General features: G+C 44.2%; 1 pseudogene; it reads left to right on the forward strand.

Moving 5' to 3' along the window:
• Nucleotides 1-12,106, forward strand: part of LOC106590551 (thiamine pyrophosphokinase 1-like) — a 33,263-nt pseudogene extending 21,157 nt beyond the window's left edge.
• The last annotated feature ends 50 nt before the right edge of the window (nt 12,107-12,156 follow it).

A 12,156-nucleotide genomic window follows, 5' to 3' on the forward strand; every position in this document is an offset into this window, starting at 1 on the left:
TGTAAATGAAATGATACAATCACCCCAAAAATCTATTTTAATTGCAGGTTGTAAGGCAACAAAATAGGAAAAATGCCAAGGGGGTGAATACTTTCGCAAGCCACTATATATATATACACACCTCAAATTTCATGGGAATATAGAATATCTGATTTCTTTTCATACAGTGTTATTATGTACAGTAGGTGGTAATTGGCTATTGGCTTCTAACCAGCCAGCACTATAGCAGTATTAGATCCAGAGTTATTCTGCAAGCTCATTCTGACTTCTCGTGTGTGTGTGTGTGTGTGTGTGTGTGTGTGTGTGTGTGTGTGTGTGTGTGTGTGTGTGTGTGTGTGTGTGTGTGTGTGTGTGTGTGCATTCATGCGTCATCTCTCAGTGAAGTGCTAATTGTAATCAACAGGTTTAACTGTGATGTTTTTAATTGAACATTATGGGTGAGAGGTTCTGGGAAAGATAAATGTGTTAGTGTCTGTGAGTGTCTGTGTGTGTGTCTGTGAGTGTCCCTATGTGTCTGAGTGTTCCTGTGTGTCTGTGTGTGTCTGTCCCTATGTGTCTGTGTGCGTCTGAATGTCTCTGTGTGTCTGTGTGTATCAATCCAAAGTCAAACCTTACAGAAAACAATAAAGAAACACCTGCCTGTTTTGTAGTTTTTTATGTTGTTGCTTCTGATGGCGCTCTCCCTTTTCTCTCTTTCTCGTGTGTGTGTGTGTGTGTGTGTGTGTGTGTGTGTGTGTGTGTGTGTGTGTGTGTGTGTGTGTGTGTGTGTGTGTGTGTGTGTGTGTGTGTGTGTGTGTGTGTGTGTGTGTGTGTGTGTGTGTGTGTGTGTGTGTGTGTGTGTGTGTGTGTGTGTGTGTTTTAGGGCAGGAGACACAGGTTGGGAGTGAATCCAGCACTGGAGGGGAGATGGTGCAGTCTAATAGCTATAGGAGGACCGTGCAGAACACACACCACTGGACTCAAATGGAAACTGGGTGAATACACACACACACACCAACTCCTTTTCCCTCCTCTTTGTTCACAAAATCACCCCGTCTGTCTGTCCCCCCGTCCTCTGTCCCCCTGTGGTTTGTCCCAGTCCTAGGCCCAGTGGCCAGCTGTGTTGTTAATGAGTTAGTGCAGACCACAGTACCACCGGTACAGGGGGTGGGGGAGACCTCAACAATCTGTTATGGTTGGTTGTATAACTCAGTGTCAAGGGGAATCCAGGCAGGAGCATTCATGGTATATGTGCGTGTGTGTGTGTGTGCATGCGAGCTTGCTTCTTGGCTCCTTGCCAGTGAATATACAGGTAACTGCTAAAATAAAGGAAACACCAACATAAAGTGTCTTAATAGGGCGTTGGACCACCACGAGCTGCCAGAACAGCTTCACTGCACCTTGGCATTGATTTTACAACATTCTGGAACTCTATTGGAGGGATGTGACACCATTCTTCCACAAGAAATTCCATAATTTGGTGTCTTGTTAATGGTGGTGGAAAACGATGTCTCGGATACCGCTCCAGAATCTCCCGTAAGAGTTCAATTGGGTTGAGATCTGGTGACTGAGACACACACACACCCTTTAAACCCCCTATGCTCATTTGAAACCCCGTTTTCAATGTCACTGAGACCTTTTCTTCTAGTCATGGTAGCCAAAATAATGGGCAGCTGGGCATTTTTATACATGACCCTAAGCATGATGAGATGTTAATTACTTAATTAAATTAGGAACCACACCTGTGTGTAAGCACATGCTTTCAATATTCTTTGTATTCCTCATTTACTCAAGTGATTCCTTTATTTTGTTACCTGTGTGTGTGTGCGTGCGTCCATCCGTGAGCGCGTTTGTGCATGCGTGTGTGTTACTTTCCCACCTGTTACCTTGGCACCTGATTGATAATAAGGGTGGGATTATGCGTGAGAGGCTCCTTCAGATTAACAAGGCATAATAAAATGAATAATTCATCACACAATTAAAAAAGAAGGCAGTGGAATATTTCTCCTGGGATCGGATGGATGAAGATAAGAAAAGTATTGGACCCTCAGCTTTTGTGTGTGTGCGCATATGCAAATGTCTCCATGTTTCCATAAATGTGTGTTTGACTGAGTAACCTGGCAACAGTATTTTAGAGAAACTAGTGGACAGATTAGGAGTTCGTATGATTTTAAAGTGTGTGTGCGTGTTATAAATGACTATCACTGTTTAAAGACTTATTCTAATGAATCATATATGGTGTATTATAAAGAGAGACCTGTGCTGTTAGCGGCTGTCTGGCCTAAAGAGACTGTCAGGGCTTTGGCTCAGTTTGAAGTCCTGCACATTAGAGAGAATCACAGAGAGGACTGCACTACAAGGCATACAGATCTGTAGTGTGGCAACGTTTCAACCACTGTAGATCCATGTCTGGATTACAAGTTTACTGTACAAGTTAGCTCATTTGAACCCTATTCTACAATGTTAAACATACTTATTGTGCATACTGTATATATGGATATTATACTTTATTTTTCTAAAGGAGAGCCCTGATGGTATATTGCTTGTTTTAGTTGAGTGTTCTGTTTGGCAGGGTACTGTTTGAATAATAATGTCGTCTGAGTGTTGACTGAGGGAGTTTAAGAGTTGGAGCTCAGCGGAGGAAGAGGAGGGTAGATAAATAAATCATCAGAGAAAATACTTAATGTTCTTCAACATCTCAGATCAGTGGTTGATCAACCCCCAAACACACGCACACGCAGCATTCTCCTCAGCACTAAGTCTAACTGTGCCCATCCATTCTCCTCAGCACTAAGTCTAACTGTGCCCATCCATTCTCCTCAGCACTAAGTCTAACTGTGCCCATCCATTCTCCTCAGCACTAAGTCTAACTGTGCCCATCCATTCTCCTCAGCACTAAGTCTAACTGTGCCCATCCATTCTCCTCAGCACTAAGTCTAACTGTGCCTATCCATTCTCCTCAGCACTAAGTCTAACTGTGCCCATCCATTCTCCTCAGCACTAAGTCTAACTGTGCCTATCCATTCTCCTCAGCACTAAGTCTAACTGTGCCCATCCATTCTCCTCAGCACTAAGTCTAACTGTGCCCATCCATTCTCCTCAGCACTAAGTCTAACTGTGCCCATCCATTCTCCTCAGCACTAAGTCTAACTGTGCCCATCCATTCTCCTCAGCACTAAGTCTTAACTGTGCCCATCCATTCTCCTCAGCACTAAGTCTAACTGTGCCCATCCATTCTCCTCAGCACTAAGTCTAACTGTGCCTATCCATTCTCCTCAGCACTAAGTCTAACTGTGCCCATCCATTCGCCCATCCATTCTCCTCAGCACTAAGTCTAACTGTGCCTATCCATTCTCCTCAGCACTAAGTCTAACTGTGCCCATCCATTCTCCGATGGTGATGACGGCTGCAGAAGAGTTACCTTCTATCTTTACTTGTCAGCCCTGCTATAGAACACATCCCTCTCTCCCTCTGCTGTTCTATTGGCTATACAAACAGCCAGTAGGCAAGAACTGACTAACATTGGCCGCAGCCCTCCATCCCTAATGCTCCTGCATTGTGTATGTCGGGTGGTGAGTGTGATTGAATAAAGTTTTCCAAATAAAAGAAAATGTTATTAGTCACATACAGTGAAATGCTAACTTACGAGCCCCTAACCAACAGTGCAGTTAAAAAAAATATATGGATAAGAATAAGAGATAAAAGTAACAAGAAATTAAAGAGCAGCAGTAAACAATAACAATATATACAGGGGGGTGCCAGTACAGAGTCAATGTGCGGGGGCACCGGTTAGTTGAGGTAATATGTACATGTAGGTAGAGTTATTAAAGTGACTATGCATAGATAACAGAGAGTGGCAGTGGTGTGGAGAGGGTGACTATGCATAGATGACAACAGAGAGTGGCCGTGGTGTGGAGTGGAGGGGGGGGGGGGGGGGGGACAATGCAAATAGTCTGGGTAGCCATTTGGCATTCAAAACATGGCAAGGGCCCCAAAATGGCCGCTGGGTAGAAGCTTAAAAAGAGTAGACTCTGACCCCCGTTAACTTTAATGGGTCTGTTGAGCAAAGCTTCAACCCTCCAAAAAGATCACATTAAGTTAATGGAGGGCAATGTAGGAGCTGCAGTTTTATAGAGAATGAATGTTCAATAAGGTACGTGTATGTACGCGTATGTGGCAGAGCTATGTGATGTCATCGACCATTTCAGTTTGTGTGTGAAATGTGAATACTAGAAAACAATCTTACTTGTGTTGTAATTAATGACATCACACAGTGGATCTCTCTCCTGAGTTTTGGAAAGAGGAAGACAGGATTTGGGGAGAGAGAACATTGTGTGTGAGGCTCAGTAAGAGATCAGAAGGAGCTAATGCAGGGTGCTAATGTGTTTGGAGGATTAGTTGAAGCTGTAAATGTTCTTACTGAAGTGTCAAATGAAATAAACGTTTATTAGTCACGTGCCGAATACAAGACCTTACAGTTAAATGCTTACTTACTAGCCTCTAACCAACAATGCAGTTAAAAAAATAAGAATAAGAAATTAAAGTAACAAGTAGTTAAAGAGAAGCAGTAAAATAACAATAGCGAGTCTACAGTGCCTTGCGAAAGTATTCGGCCCCCTTGAACTTTTCGACCTTTTGCCACATTTCAGGCTTCAAACATAAAGATATAAAACTGTAATTTTTTGTGAAGAATCAACAACAAGTGGGACACAATTATGAAGTGGAACGAAATTTATTGGATATTTCAAACTTTTTTAACAAATAAAAAACTGAAAAATTGGCGGTGCAAAATGATTCAGCCCCTTTACTTTCAGTGCAGCAAACTCTCTCCAGAAGTTCAGTGAGGATCTCTGAATGATCCAATGTTGACCTAAATGACTAATGATGATAAATAGAATCCACCTGTGTGTAATCAAGTCTCCGTATAAATGCACCTGCTCTGTGATAGTCTCAGAGGTCCGTTTAAAGCGCAGAGAGCATCATGAAGAACAAGGAACACACCAGGCAGGTCCGAGATACTGTTGTGGAGAAGTTTAAAGCCGGATTTGGATACAAAAAGATTTCCCAAGCTTTAAACATCCCAAGGAGCACTGTGCAAGCGATAATATTGAAATGGAAGGAGTATCAGACCACTGCAAATCTACGAAGACCCGGCCGTCCCTCTAAACTTTCAGCTCATACAAGGAGAAGACTGATCAGAGATGCAGCCAAGAGGCCCATGATCACTCTGGATGAACTGCAGATATCTACAGCTGAGGTGGGAGACTCTGTCCATAGGACAACAATCAGTCGTATACTGCACAAATCTGGCCTTTATGGAAGAGTGGCAAGAAGAAAGCCATTTCTTAAAGATATCCATAAAAAGTGTCGTTTAAAGTTTGCCACTAGCCACCTGGGAGACACACCAAACATGTGGAAGAAGGTGTTCGGGTCAGATGAAACCAAAATCGAACTTTTTGGCAACAATGCAAAACGTTATGTTTGGCGTAAAAGCAACACAGCTCATCACCCTGAACACACCATCCCCACTGTCAAACATGGTGGTGGCAGCATCATGGTTTGGGCCTGCTTTTCTTCAGCAGGGGCAGGGAAGATGGTTAAAATTGATGGGAAGATGGATGGAGCCAAATACAGGACCATTCTGGAAGAAAACCTGATGGAGTCTGCAAAAGACCTGAGACTGGGACGGAGATTTGTCTTCCAACAAGACAATGATCCAAAACATAAAGCAAAATCTACAATGGAATGGTTCACAAATAAACATATCCAGGTGTTAGAATGGCCAAGTCAAAGTCCAGACCTGAATCCAATCGAGAATCTGTGGAAAGAACTGAAAACTGCTGTTCACAAACGCTCTCCATCCAACCTCACTGAGCTCGAGCTGTTTTGCAAGGACGAATGGGCAAAAATGTCAGTCTCTCGATGTGCAAAACTGATAGAGACATACCCCAAGCGACTTACAGCTGTAATCGCAGCAAAAGGTGGCGCTACAAAGTATTAACTTAAGGGGGCTGAATAATTTTGCACGCCCAATTTTTCAGTTTTTATTTGTTAAAAAAGTTTGAAATATCTAATAAATTTCGTTCCACTTCATGATTGTGTCCCACTTGTTGTTGATTCTTCACAAAAAATTACAGTTTTATATCTTTATGTTTGAAGCCTGAAATGTGGCAAAAGGTCGAAAAGTTCAAGGGGGCCGAATACTTTCGCAAGGCACTGTATATACAGGGGGTACCGGTACAGAGTCAATGTGCGGGGGCACCGGTTAGTCAAGGTAATTGAGGTAATATGTACATGTAGGTAGAATTATTAAAGTGACTATGCATAGGTAATAACAGAGTGGCAGCGGTGTAATGCAAATAGTCTGGATAGCCATTCGATTAGATGTTCACGAGTCTCATGGTTTGGGGGTAGAAGCTGACTTGGCGCTCCGGTACCACTAGCAGAGAGAACAGTCTATGACTAGGGTGGCTGGAGTCTTTGACAATTTTTAGGGCCTTCCTCTGACACCGCCTGGTATAGAGGTCCTGGATGGCAGGAAGCTTGGCCCCAGTGATGTACTGGGCCGGTCGGTGGCCGAGCAGTTGCCATACCAGGTAGTGATGCAACCAGTCAGGATGCTCTCGATGGTGCAACTGTAGAACCTTTTGAGGATCTGAGGACCCATGCCAAATCTTTTCAGTCTCCAGAGGGGGAATAGGTTTTGTCGTGCCCTCTTCACGACTGTCTTGGTGTGCTTGGACCATATTCGTTTTTATGTGATGTGGACAGCAAGGAACTTGAAGCTCTCAACCTGCTCCACTACAGCCCCGTCGATGAGAATGGGGGCGTACTCGGTCCTCTTTTTCTTGTAGTCCACAATCATCTCCTTTGTCTTCATCACATTGAGGGAGAGGTTGTTGTCCTGGCACCATACGGCCAGGTCTCTGACCTCCTCCCTATTGGTTGTCTCGTCACTGTTGTGTCATCGGCAAACTTAATGATGGTTTTAGAGTCATGCCTGGCCGTGCAGTCATAAGTGAACAGGGAGTACAGGAGGGGACTGAGCACGCACCCCTGAGGGGCCCCTGTGTTGAGGATCAGTGTGGCGGATGTGTTGTTACCTAACGTTACCACCTGGGGGTGGCCCGTCATGAAGTCCAGGATCCAGTTGCAGAGGGAGGTGTTTAGTCCCAGGGACCTTAACTTATTGATGAGCTTTGAGGGCACTATGGTGTTGAATGCTGAGCTGTAGTCATTGAATAGCATTCTCACATAGGTGTTCCTTTTGTCCAGGTGGAAAAGGGCAGTGTGGAGTGCAATAGAGATTGCATCATCTGTGGATCTGATAGGGCGGTACCTTAGTGTTCTTTGTCCCTGTGCCCAAGAACACTATGGTAGTCTGCTTAAAACATGTTGGTATTACAGACGTGGACAGGGAGAGGTTAAAAATGTCAGTGAAGACACTTGCTAGTTGGTCAGCGCATGCTTGCAGTACATGTCCTGGTAATCTGTCTGGCCCTGCAGCCTTGAGAATGTTGACCTGTTTAAAGGTTTTACTTTCATCGGCTGCGGAGAGCGTGATCACACAGTCATCCGGAACAGCTGGTGTTCTCATGCATGTTTCAGTGTTATTTGCCTCGAAGCGAGCATAGAAGTAGTTTAACTCGTCTAGTAGGCTCGTGTCACTGGGCAGCTCTCAGCTGTGCTTCCTTTTGTAGTCTGTAATGGTTTGCAAGCCCTGCCACATCCAACGAGGGTCAGAGCCGGTGTGTGTTTGGATTGGTTAAAGCTAAAATATGTACCTTTTTGGGCAACCTGACTAAATTCACCCTGATGAAGACAGCTTGTCTGTCGAAATGTTGGTTATTAAATTGTTGCATCTGAGCTCCGAAAGTGTGCGGCTCTCCTTTTCTTTTTCAAGTGCTCTACTCCGCTAGCCAGCACCTCGCCTAAACAGGTGTGCGTTTCTTTCGCCTCCAGATACGCAGTACACACACCTAGCAAGAGAGAGAGGTGTAAGCGTAAGTAACATCAGACAGAAGTAATAATAGAACAGTGTTGTTCTTCATCCGTCTAGACATGTGTCAGACCTGTTCAGAAAGGTATAAACATGTCCTCCTAACTGCTGAAGTCAAGCAGGACATTTCTCTAATTCTCCTTCTCTGACTTCTTCTTTGCTTTCTCTGTCTCCTTGCTGTCTTTTTATATTTAAGAGAAATGGATGTTATTATGCACTTTTTCTTTCTCTCTCTTGCACACACACACACACACACACACACACACACACACACACACACACACACACACACACACACACACACACACACACACACACACACACACACACACACACACACACACACAGGTGAATGAATACCTATTTGTATTGTATCTAAAGCTGCAGTATGTACTAATGACTGTCTGGGTTTATTCTCTGCAGGAAAAGAGCGAGGGAGTGGGAGAGAGCATTTTTTTTCTGTTTTCTCCTGGACTAAATCAGATGTTGCTGAACTATCTCACCGTCTGACCTTGGCATAGTCTCGCTCTCTCTCTCATTCCATCTCCTGCTCAAGGTCTGAAGAAAGAGAACAAATAAGGGAGGTGAAGTATCCTCAAAGTATTCTCCAGCCGTGCTGTGTCAAGATGAGGCAGGGAGGGAAACTGCTGTTGTACAGTTTTATGTCCTTTTAGATCTGAGCTATACAGAGAGTCATGCTGGGAGAGGAAATGAACAGAAAGATACCTAATGTGAAGAACCACACACACACACACACACACACACACACACACACACACACACACACACACACACACACACACACACACACACACACACACACACACACAAACAGACTACGGAGCCTCAGGATAGCTTCATTAGTAATCCTCTCCTCAGCCCTGATAACGATCGATGGCAGCCAGTGTTGCTCCAGGGACCGGAATGAGCGCCGCACCTCCACTGATAACAATGAAGCTGTTTGCTGGCTGTAATTGCCTTTTCAGCCCTGAGACCAGAGAAGGTGACCGCTTTAAATACCCATATTTACACTACAAATTACTCTGGAGAGAGAGGTGAGGAGGAGAGAGGGGGGGGGGGGGGGGGGGGGGTGATGACTCCAAATAGTCTTTGGGGGCGGCTCTAGCGGAATGGCATTTGGGCTGAAATGGAACTGTGTCTCTTGCTCTCTCCCCCCTTCTGTTTAAAATCTTATCAGGTGTGGAGCCGTGACTTGAGCTAGCTTAATTAGCCCCAACCTACACTACATATACACAAAAGTATGTGGACACCCCTTCAAATTAGTGGATTCGGCTATTTCAGCCAAACCCGTTGCTGACAAGTGTATAAAATCAAGCACACAGCCATGAAATCTCCATAGACAAATATTAGAATGGCCTTACTGAAGAGCTCAGTGACCTTCAACGTGGCACCTTCATAGGATGCCACCTTTCCAACAAGTCAGTTTGTCAAATTTCTGCCCTGCTAGAGCTGCCCCGGTCAACTAAATGCTGTTATTGTGAAGTGGAAACATCTAGGAGCAACAACGGCTCAGCCGCGAAGTGGCTGCTCACAGAATGGGACCGCCGAGTGCTGAAGCGCGTAAAAATCTTCTGTAACATTCATTAGGGAATTCCAAACTGCCTCTGGAAGCAAAGTCAGCACAATAACTGTTCGTTGAGAGCTTCATGAAATGGGTTTCGATGGTCGAGCAGCTCAATGCCAAGCGTCGGCTGGAGTGATGTAAAGCTTGCCGTCTAGTGGAGGCTGTTATAGCAGCAAAGGGGGGACCAACTCCATATTAATACCCATGATTTGGGAATGAGATGCTCGACAAGCAGGTGTCCACATACTTTTGGTCATGTAGTGCTAGGCATTGATAGGGCTGCCCATTACATGTTTGATGGGCTGCGTACGTGCATGCCTATGTATCAAAAAATGTTGTATCTAAAAAAAATCTTTCCCCAACAATCCACTGTTCCTCTTTCCACAGTGGAGTACTGCCCCTAGTGGTTAAATTAACTACAACTAGTGTCTTCAGCATAGGTTCTGCAGAGGAACGGTTTGGAGGACTCACGTCATTCACACAACATACGGTATGCCTCTGCCTCAATGTCCTCTATGGCCAATTACTTCCTTTCATTCTTTTCATGACTGTTTTCACTCCCCATTCCTCCTATTGCTAGTGTAACATCATGGATGTTTACAACACACACACAAAACACAGTAACATCGTGGATGTTTACAACACCCACACAAACACACTGTAACATTGTGGATGTTTACAACACCCACACAAACACAGTGTAACATCATGGATGTTTACAACACACACACAAACACAGTGTAACATCATGGATGTTTACAACACACACACAAACACAGTGTAACATCATGGATGTTTACAACACACACACAAACACAGTGTACCATCATGGATGTTTACAACACACACACAAACACAGTGTAACATCATGGATGTTTACAACACACACACACAAACACAGTGTAACATCATGGATGTTTACAACACACACACAAACACAGTGTAACATCATGGATGTTTACAACACACACACAAACACAGTGTAACATCATGGATGTTTACAACACACACACAAACACAGTGTAACATCATGGATGTTTACAACACACACACAAACACAGTGTAACATCATGGATGTTTACAACACACACACAAACACAGTGTAACATCATGGATGTTTACAACACCCACACAAACACAATGTAACATCATGGATGTTTACAACACACACACAAACACAGTGTAACATCATGGATGTTTACAACACACACACAAACACAGTGTAACATCATGGATGTTTACAACACCCACACAAACACAATGTAACATCATGGATGTTCTGTTTTTTGAAGCAGGATGGCGTTTTGTCAGGCTGATGTGCATTCAGCCACCTGACATTTGATTTGTTCTCGGTGTTTGTTTAGTACCATCCAGGAAACGTGATTATGGTGGACTATTTTTTTTATACACATTCAATAACCTAATTTAATATTCTACATATGTTTTGTTCTCCTGTCCCAATAGACTTTTCAAACAAAGTAATTCTGAGATGTCAGTGTTGATGTAGTAGAATAGGATGCAGTTTCAGCCTGTCTGCCAGTAGAATGGGGTTATAAGGTAGAATAACTTTGTCCCCAAGGGAATGTGAGGTGTGGTTATTAAAATCACAAGACAATGTTACACAATGGCATAATCCAGACAGTCCATGTATAACCGATTTTTACATCAACCCTTGAGGTGCACAAAGATGCTAAACATATCCTTCATATTAAATAGACATGACAATAAGTTAGTAGTACATTCTTTGAGTTCTGATGGAAGGAGAAACGCAACATCCTGCAATGCCTGATTTTGCCAAACGAGGTCACTGTCAACCTAGTCTCAGGACCACCTCATCTATTAACGTCTTCAGTAACCTCCAAGACCGACATCATCATCACCCTAGCTACAGTCCTCTCACTTTATTTTGACGTGTCACCTTTCTATTGTAATGAAGTCTACACTTATGTAGTGAAGAATATTATTTTATTAATACCAATGGACACATGAAAAGAGAACCTGAAAATCCTCAACTTAATGCAGCTAGCTCTATGGTGGAAGTCTCTTCTGTCCGGGCCAGAGGGTTGGATTTGAGGCATACCAGTTCTCAGTTCTCTTATGCAGTGGTCAAGCACAATGCTAGTCCTTGTGTGTGTGAACACCCTCCCACCACCGTTCCCTTGGTCCCAGCTGAGTGCTTTAATACACAGCATGGAGTGGTCTGACCGGACCACCCTGGGGTTACAGTGTAACTGTTTGTTTGTAAACAGTGGTGTTTTCCTCTATTACCTTTCCATGTAGGTTCTGCAGGCTGAACATGTCTTACTGACTGTGTTATAGACAACCAGGTTCTGCAGTTCGGGAGCCTGGTGAGCACATACAACACCTACGAGCCCGTCAGCCAGGGAGACCAGAGGAAGCCTGTAACCGTGACTACGGACCAGCCGTTGCTCTGGAGCATGGGCATCTGCAGGGACAAGAAATTACATAACCGACCAGCGTGCTCCACCCTCTGCCAGCACGGGGGGGGGGGGGGGGGGCATACTCTCAATGGTGGATTGTAGGGTGCAAGTATACGGTTTGGAACCCAGCACCTTAAATTGGGGAGGATGGA

This window comes from Salmo salar, chromosome 29, assembly GCF_965601325.2.
Source record: "Salmo salar chromosome 29, fSalSal1, whole genome shotgun sequence".
NCBI lineage: Eukaryota > Metazoa > Chordata > Actinopteri > Salmoniformes > Salmonidae > Salmo > Salmo salar.